The sequence below is a fragment of the Ostrea edulis genome, chromosome 9, assembly GCF_947568905.1.
Source record: "Ostrea edulis chromosome 9, xbOstEdul1.1, whole genome shotgun sequence".
Taxonomy (NCBI): Eukaryota; Metazoa; Mollusca; class Bivalvia; order Ostreida; family Ostreidae; genus Ostrea; species Ostrea edulis.
Window position 1 is genome coordinate 40,139,729 of NC_079172.1, and position 9,338 is coordinate 40,149,066.

At 38.2% G+C, this 9,338-nt stretch overlaps 1 long non-coding RNA gene across 1 annotated transcript; it reads right to left on the reverse strand.

The window, feature by feature from the left end:
* Positions 1–364: 364 nt before the first annotated feature.
* Positions 365–6,496, reverse strand: LOC125660466 (uncharacterized). The gene is made up of 2 exons (XR_007364366.2): positions 6,434–6,496; positions 365–1,202 (listed from the first exon to the last, which is right to left on the reverse strand). It is a non-coding gene; the product is annotated as an uncharacterized LOC125660466 (long non-coding RNA).
* Between the last annotated feature and the right edge of the window lie 2,842 nt (positions 6,497–9,338).

Genomic DNA, 9,338 nt, shown 5'->3' on the forward strand with positions numbered 1-9,338 from the left:
CCACGATTAATCATTTACATGTATGTGAGCAACCCTAGGTAGTGCAGATTTAAGTCTGTTCACACTGCCCTCTTACGTAGGGTGGGACCACAATATGGGATCAAAGGTCTACATTAGAATATAAATTTATATAGAGAAATATCTATAAAAATCTTCATCTCAACATGTCCAAAACAACATTAGTTGTAATGATATGCAAGCATCTTCAGTTAATCGTAGCCAACTTCCGGGTCATGAGGTAACAGTATTAACTTCTACTTTTTATATCGCAAGAAAAAAAAACGCAGGTGCGGGCTTTAAAAGATATCTCATTGTTACCAGATTATCACCATGTTTCGTCTTGAAATATGTGAATAAAACAAGATTGTTAGAAACTTTTTAATACCGAAAACATGTCTGGGGTTCTTCGTAAGTATTGACTGCCGGTCGTTTGTGGCAGTTCAGTTTCGACAACTGCGGAAACAAATTGTGACAAAACTGACAACCTCAAAGTCTTGAACAGTCCTGAATTCTGGCATGGAATAGACAAAACTTAGTTTCAGAATTAAACACCCTGACTCACTGTTTGTACTGTAGGTGTCTGAGTTTCCATTTCTACATTTTCCGCATCACTTCTGGGCGACTCTGTCTGCGTAAGGTTTTACCATTCGTGTTACAAATTTCATCACTCTCCATTTCCGCAAATGATTGTCGTTTCTCTGCTTCTAGAAACCTTCTCACTATGGCATATTGTCTGTCTAATTTTTTTGTGCCATGCTCACTCCTTCTCCAACATTCCGAAGCTTCTTCCGTTTCTTTCACTTGACTGACCTCTAGGTCCATAATATTTTCAGAGTTCAATACTGTATCGTGGTCCGGGTTTGCTGTGATGTTATTCGTGGAAAACATTCCAACTTTCATGCAATTCTTTTCATTATCCATATGGAACACCAGATCCTGTCGTCTGCAAAATCCTTTCAAGCAGCAGGGACATTGTGCCATCAGATCTGCCACCTGGCAGCGCCAGGGGTTTTCCGGTGATTGGAGTGGAGTGGAGTGACAAAATAGATGCATGTCGAGCTCTATCTTCCGACAGTAAGCTTTCCCACACACCATACAGAAATGAAGTTTTCGGCAAATACCGGATCGAATGTGTGGCGTACCGTGGAGTGGACCTGTGTTCATATTGCTTGTGATGAAACTCGAGGAAAATCAACGCTCTACTGCAAAATATAAAAATAGTTTAGTATTATGTCTAGCTATGGAAATTAGTTTGATTAAGAAACGAGTGACAAATATGAAATGAAAAACTACTAGCATTCTGTGGATTGAACCGCAGAATAAAATGATTGTATGTTGACCGACAGTAGAGAATGTCAATGAACAACCACGAGCAATTCGTAAAGAAATAGATAAGTAGGAATCAACTCATATTTCTTATCAATTCAGTACCATGTATATGTTTTCATTCATTATGCGGTTTCTGCTTAATTTCTAACCCCACCCCCCACCCGCCCCGCCCTTTATATGAACAAGTATAATAGATAACGCGTACCTACATGTATCTACGAGGGCTGTTCAATATGTAATGTGTATCGTAAGATATCTCAAAGGCATTCGACTCAAACAGTGAAATAAACATTACATCCCTTCAAAGTATTCTCTGCAGTTTCAATCCCTGAATCCATTTCTGAAATGCGTCACGGTACGCTGATTTAGGTAGACCTCTGAGGTACGGACTGATGGCTGAGCCAAGGGCTTTTCGGGACTTGTAACTTTTTAAGTTTTGGAAAAAGGAAAAAGTCGCATGGGGCTAGATCTGGAGAGTATGGTGGGTTTGGCAAGACGGTAACCTTCTCCGACTTCAAAAATTGCTTCACAAGCTCTGATGTATGTGATGGAGCATTATCATGAAGTAGACGAAAATGCCTAAATCCCGACACAGGGCGTCATTTATGAAAATATTTCTTGAGCGTTTTTAGTATAACATCTCGGTAATACCGACCTGTAATACTTTTGCCCTTTGGCACCGGCATTTGTACGGCTATATCATCACATGAGAAGAATATACAACAAAGAACCTTCTTTGTGCTTATGGTTCTTTTGGCCACTACAGAACCTTCTACCATGTTTGGTTAGCCATATTTTGTTTCCAATTAAAATTATTTTTCTTACTAGTTCGAAATAGTTAACCATGTTTCATCATCAGTAACAATGTTTGCAAATTGTCTTTGATTGAATTTGGGAAACATTTTGAGCAATTGCTTAATAGCGGTATGTACTCGTACCCGTTTTTGGTCATCTGTCAATATATGCGGTATCCATCTGGCAATATATGCGGTATCCATCTGGCAGAAATCTTTCGTACTTTCAAAAATGAAATGCATCCGCGATAGCGATATGCCAACAGCTTTGGCAATATCACGAATCTTTCAATTATTTCCCCGACTTTTGCCTTGCCTGTTAAAGTCACAGGTCAGCCAGATTTTGCTGCATCTTTGACGAACTCTGTACCAATCAAAAATGTCTCTCTCCACCTACGAACTGTCTCATAAGATACCTTATCAGACCCATAAACTTCCCCCAATTCAGTAAAAATCTGCATTACCAAATGACCGAGTTTTGTGTGAACTTTTATATAAGCTCTAATTTCTTCAATATTCTCAACCCGTTTCCCAACCATTTTTACAACAGTGGTCAACGACTGGCACTATTGAAATTACTATAAGTTTAAAACTATGCATGTGGAGCTGAAGGCTGTGTCTATACCGTTGGAAAGGTATTGAATAGAGCTATTCAAGAGTATCATCATCCACGAAATCGTGCAAAGCGTTATCGTGCTGTGGTACAATACACATTACATATCGAACAGCCCTCGTATATGGTGGTCTATTTTATCTATTTTGAGTTTGTCCTTCTTGGACTGTTTCCTTTTACCGTCGTTCAAATATGGAAAACATGACCAAATATGGAAACATAATTAAGGTCAGGTGATTTTTCAGCTGTTACGTTTAAATAACTTACAGCCAAGTTACAGGTCGATAACATTTATATTTTACGTACTCTGAGTATTCATATCTCTAAACAATACAGGAAAACGTAAATAATAAAATGTCTTTCCTTGGTTTGTTAAACATAAAATCAAAGTCGAAAACATTGCACAAAAACTAGCATATACGTGGGTTATGCATTTTTAAAATAATTGTGAAAACTCCAAAACTATCAACACATTATCAAAACCTTGACAAGTCTGTTGAGGACACGGACTGGGCTTTAAGACAGGTTGTTGTATAATGTGTAATGAATTGACACAGATAAATTTTCACAATTTTTTACTTTTTTTTCCACAAGTAGATTTCTAATAGTGAAAATCTATATATTCTCCAAGTTGTAATATTAAATTATGATGAAGCTTGAACAAAATGCCATGGAAATAACCCACCATACTTCTTGTGAAAAAAGTAAATATAAGAGATAATCAAATTTGTTCCGTAACCTTATATATGGCTGGATAAGAGGGGGTCTGAACTCGGATTCCCGGGAAATATTTATAAAATACTGAATTTCGAGAAAAAATAATTAATAATCCAGCATCCCGAAAAAAAAAAAGGCAAATCCCGAATCCTAATAAGGTTAATCCCGAATTCCCGCTGAATTTTTTTTAGACAATCCCGGAATCTCGAAAAAAGGTCCTCCCGTCCCTCTACTTAAATAGAAAAGATAGGGAAAAATTAAAAATGACAGTTTTAAAAATAGGAGATGTGTACAAATAACAATGTTTAATGCGACTCAAAAGTTCACGTTACTATCATCTTTTATTTCCGTTACTGTGATCTTTGTTTTTACTTTTACTTTCGTTACTATCATCCTCGCTGTTTTTTCAACGAATTTCCTGTTCATATGAGCCGTATAAAAGATAAAATAACACCTGCATGATCGTAATTGTTGCTAGTGTATGATATTTCTTACCTACATATCATTCGCAAATAAACAATACAAATATATATAACAGGGATGTGACTGAATTCCTCATAAATCGGAGGAAAACTGGTCAAAAAGGGAGGAAAACACCTCACCCTACCTGGAAAAATATCATTTTCTGCCACTTTAGATCAAATCCAGAGTGTTTCATTTTTTCGAAAATTGAGCAAATCAGAGGATTTCCTCTGAAAAGAGGAAAAATCACACCCCTGATATAATAAGTAAACGTGGTTTTACCCGAATTTCCTTCCGCCATCTAACGATCGTTATTATCATCAGTTTAATACCAGTGGGGCTTGGAGCCCTAGTTTGAATCTCTAGACTTCTACACTGAAGAATAAAATACAACTGTGTCTGGATATCGGGTTTGTTTGAGAATCATCTCCGAGGCCAAGAGATGAAAACAATGCCCGTTGACCTAGCATTCTCTTTAGAGAAGTGGGCAGCATCTCTAAAAAGAATTTACCGTTGACCTAGACCGTCATCACCATTAATTCTCCGAAAAAAACCACCACCTCATTTAAAAGAACATTTACGTAATTTGTACCAAAAAATCGGTATTCATTGAAGCTGAAATATGTGAACTGTGACTGGGTAAGCTAAAAAGGTTAAAATGAGTATGTGTTTCAGCCGTGGATGCGATGATTTTTAGGTGCGCGAGTGCGTAAATATAAAAACGGAAAATTTAGAATCTAAATGCATTCAGTATTCGATAATAAACGGATAGAGTTATACCCAGGATAGGGTCAATATTACACTGACCAGTGAGTACACATTAAATTAATTTCAATATAGAAATTCTGTTCAAAAGGTCACACAAACAAACTTATAGACTGATTTATTAAAATTATAAGTTATAATCAGTCTGACAGTATTGAAGATCTGAGAAATAACTATCACTTCAGTACCACCGGGGGTAATCCGAGATTCCTCTGACTCTTACCCCCGCTTTTATATTTGACATGTGCGGGGGAGAGTCAGAGCGGACTCCATATTGAAAAGTGGGAATTCAGCGACACCAGCTGGTGTCGCTGCTTTACCTACCTCTTACAACTTTATTTCGCGGACCCATCTTCCAAGACGCGAGGATTCAGTTATCGGAAGATTATTCTACAAATACATCATGATTAATATGATGCTATCGCCGTTTAAACGATGGAATTTTGTGTTTACATGTGCTGACGTCATGCGCAAAGAAATCAAATGGCGAGGCGGCGACCTAATTCAAGTGATGCTCCATTTGTCGGTGTTAGGGCCGTTTAAACGGCGATAGCATCGTATTAATCATGATGTATTTGTAGAATAATCTTCCGATAACTGAATCCTCGCGTCTTGGAAGATGGGTCTGCGAAATAAAGTTGTAAGAGGTAGGTAAAGCAGCGACACCAGCTGGTGTCGCTGAATTCCCACTTTTCAATATGGAGTCCGCTCTGACTCTCCCCCGCAGAAGTCACAAAATAAAAGCGGGGTTAAGAGTCAGAGGAATCTCGGATTACACCGGGGGGTGGGGGGTACTGAAGCGAGTTATTTCTCACGGATCTAAAAGGGGGTTAGTCAGATTCCAACCTTTCATTTGGTTTGAAAAAAAATTAGGCCTACCATCGAAAGTTTAATCGGACATATTTCGGACGGATGCCCCTTGTCACAGTAGGTGTGGAACGCTAAAGAACATTCACTGCTGAAGCCCTTCATCAGTCTTGGTGACGTCTCCATGTGAGTGAAAAATTCTCCAGAGAGACGTTTTAAATAAAAGCAAGATGCAATCAATCATTCCAAAAAGGACGGGCTTATTTAGGCCTACAGAGGTTGCCTTCTAGGTAGCCCTATCCGCTGTCAGATTTTGAAAGCTGTAATATTTCGTTAGCTCTATTACAGTGTAGAATATCAACAGGTCAAGGTCAAACAGCGGCATCTTACGCACCCGTTTGGTGGTGGCAGGGCCGTAAATTACATGGAGGCGGAGGAGGCAGCTGCCTCCTCCAACTTTTGAGCCAAAAAAAATTAAAATTTAAAGTTCATTAGAATTAAAAACAAAACAAAATACCAAACAAAAGAAATCGACAGAATAAATTAAAATGAAAGCAAATCAAAGATATTTTACTTAAAGACGTGCACATAATTCCGTTTCGATTCAAATAGAATTTGTTGTTTCCAATAACTAAGAACATGATACCTCCCTTAAAAAGCATTCCAAATCTTTCTTTTAGAATGAGTTAGTCAAGTAACATCTTAGAAGGCCCTAGAATCAAGGATTTTGCACGAAACGTGTTCAGTGTGCACAAAATGTGCTCAGCGTCTGGGGGCCGCCCAGGCCCCCGCCTAATTTCCTGCCTCCTCCAAATTGAAGGTTAATTTACGGCCCTGGGTGGGGTAGAGCGTTGAATGTTCAAATGGGGCAGCCCACTTCTATCATTTTCAACTCATGGCTTAAGTTTGATAACAAAATCTAATATAAGTAAACACAAAACATTACCTTTTCCAGCGGAAGCTTTCGCGAAGGCTACAAATCACGTGGTATTGGCATCATAAGCGTCACAAATAGAGGTACACCGATGAGACAGTTTCCTAATATGGGCGGGTCTAGAATTTAAGGAGACGTGAATCGATCCAAACAATTTGGAAATGAGAAAGATACCCCATTCCCTTAAATTACAAGGAGGGGGGGGGGGGGGGGGGGAGGGGTTGCAGTTTTATCATCGACAGAAATAATCTGAATTTATAATATCAATTATTCGAACGTTTATATAAAACATTCCTGATTATTTTATTAGTAACGTGAACATTTATATCATTAATTCGAAGACATTTAAAATATATCTAGATATATAATTCAAATTACATGAATGGAACTTTCAATAAAACAAGAAATCTGCTAAAGTAACCTTTTGGTCCTCTGTATCCGTTATGTAAATACTAGTCTGAAAAGAAAACAATACATGATTTATTTGTCAAAGGCTGCGTCCTTCAAGTGCTACGTTATTTTTTCCCTGTGACCTTTGATACGATACGCACATATATAGAAGGCCTAATCAAATTGGTGGTGCGGAGTGGGCAAATCATTTATTATATTAAGAATTTAACCAATCGGTTTTAATTTTTTTTTTTTTTATTTAGCCTATTTGAAATTGTGCAGAAACAAGCATACAGAATTTGGCTTTTGATTCTGATAAACACATAAGAATGAGAAAGGTGAAGTTATAACAAACAGTGATCAAACTAACAACTCTTTTAAAGCAATACAAAATAGAGAGTTGGACAAACACAGACCCCTGGATATACCAGAGGTGGGATTAGGTGCCTAGGAGGAGTAAGCATCCCCTGTCGACCGATCACATCAGCTTGAACCAGGGGCGGATCCAGAAATTGTGATGACGATGGTGAAGATTTAAAGTGCAGACTGCCCAGTAGGGGCCCTGCTACACTAGAAATTGTGGTTAGGTGGGGGGGGGGCAACTTTATGAGGCAGGGGGTCTAGGGGCCGCCTTGAGGCCCCCAGTGGATCCAGGGCGAAGCCCTGGTGGGGACCCAGGGGGCAATGCCCCCAGATTTTACAGATTTAATAGGGGTTCTGAATGTCTCATATGTAGTAATTTTTACTATTTTCTGTCATTTTTGATAGAGGGAAATCAATAAAATGATGCAAATTTTGAGGGTTTGAAAAAAGAAAAGAAAAGTAAGTTATCCCAATGAAAGTAATTCAATAAATCAAGAGATTTTGCCATTTATTGCTCTGAGAGTGGAAGAAATTATTGCTTCTTTTATCGTTTACTTTTTTCTGAACAAGAGACCACGATTTACTTTAAATTTGAAAAATGTTAGGGCGCGCCCCCTTTAAATCCACCCGCTCTGTGAACCCTCTATCTTGATCAGGTAAAAGGATTTATTCATAATGAGTCATGAGTCAACATTAGTTTGCCAAGAATGGCCTAACAATCGGCATGAAATACACCAGACAGCATTTGACCCAATGGTAGGTTGTATCAGCAAACTAGATCATTTTAACGACCATACAATTTGCTAAATGCTTACTTTAATCGAGACTGTTGAAATCCCTGTACTATCAACTTGTTTGTCAGTAGCCTGTCTCGATTTAACAAGAGGCCCATGGCCACATCGCTCACCTTGGCCCATATTTAAAGATTTTCCTTATATATTTGCATGTAAAACTTTGATCCCTATTGTGGCCCCCCCCCTACTCCCGGGGGTGGGGGTGGCATGATGTTTACAAACTTGAATCTGCATTATGTCAGGTCCCCTATTGTGACACAATCTTACCCCCCCCGGGGACCATGATTTTCACAAACTTGAATCTGCACTATGTCAGTAAGCTTTCATGTAAATTTCAGCTTTTCTGGTTCAGTGGTTTTTGAGAAGATGTTCCCTAAACATTTGTCTGTAAAACTTTGATCCCCTATTGTGGTCCCAACCTACCCCCAGGGGCCATGATTTTAACAAACTTGAATGTGCACCATGTCAGAAAGCTTTCATGGCCCAGTAGTTCTTGAGAAGATTTTTAAATAACCCCACCCTATTTTTGCAATTATCTCCCCTTTGAAGGGGGCATGGCCCTTCATTTGAACAAACTTGAAAGCCCTTCATCCAAGGATGCTTTTTGCCAAGTGTGGTTGAAATTGCCCAGTGGTTCTGGAGAAGAAGTCAAAAATGTAAAAAGTTTTAGAGACAGACGACAGGTGATCAGAAAAGCTCACTTGAGCTTTCAGCTCAGGTGAGCTAAAAACTGATCACACACAGAACAAGCTCTTGCATATCAAATCAGTTCATATATATATACACTATATGCAGGTGATAATTGAATCTATAAGACATGGATAAATTGTTCTGCAAACTTTGGTAGCATTCATCTTTAACCATTATTTGAAGAAAAGCTAGCCAAGATAGACCAATCTAAAATCTAATAATATACTCTGTTACAATTAAATTATTACCTACATTTACTGTATTGGCCAATATCACACCTAATCTGTCCCAGAGTCACATTTAGTTTTTATCCTGTATCTGAATAAACTTAAAGAAGTCCTTCAAATGATGAAGACAATTATCACTGTAATTTTGGTTCCTACCCAAAACCAAACCTGCACTCCCCAGGATCATAAAATTTACAAATTTGGTAAAGGACTACCTACTCCTTCTAAATATCCATTTAGTTTTAATTTAGTATCGATAGCATTAAAGCAGATATCATTTACATGTATGGCACATATACTGTACCAAGTTTGGCACCACCCTGAAATCAGAATCTCTACCCCAGAGATCATGAAATTTACAATTTTGATAGAAGCCTTTCTGCTCTATATCACTATGCATTTTTTCTTATAGATATGCAGTTGTAAAGAAGATTTTTAAAAAATTGTCAATTT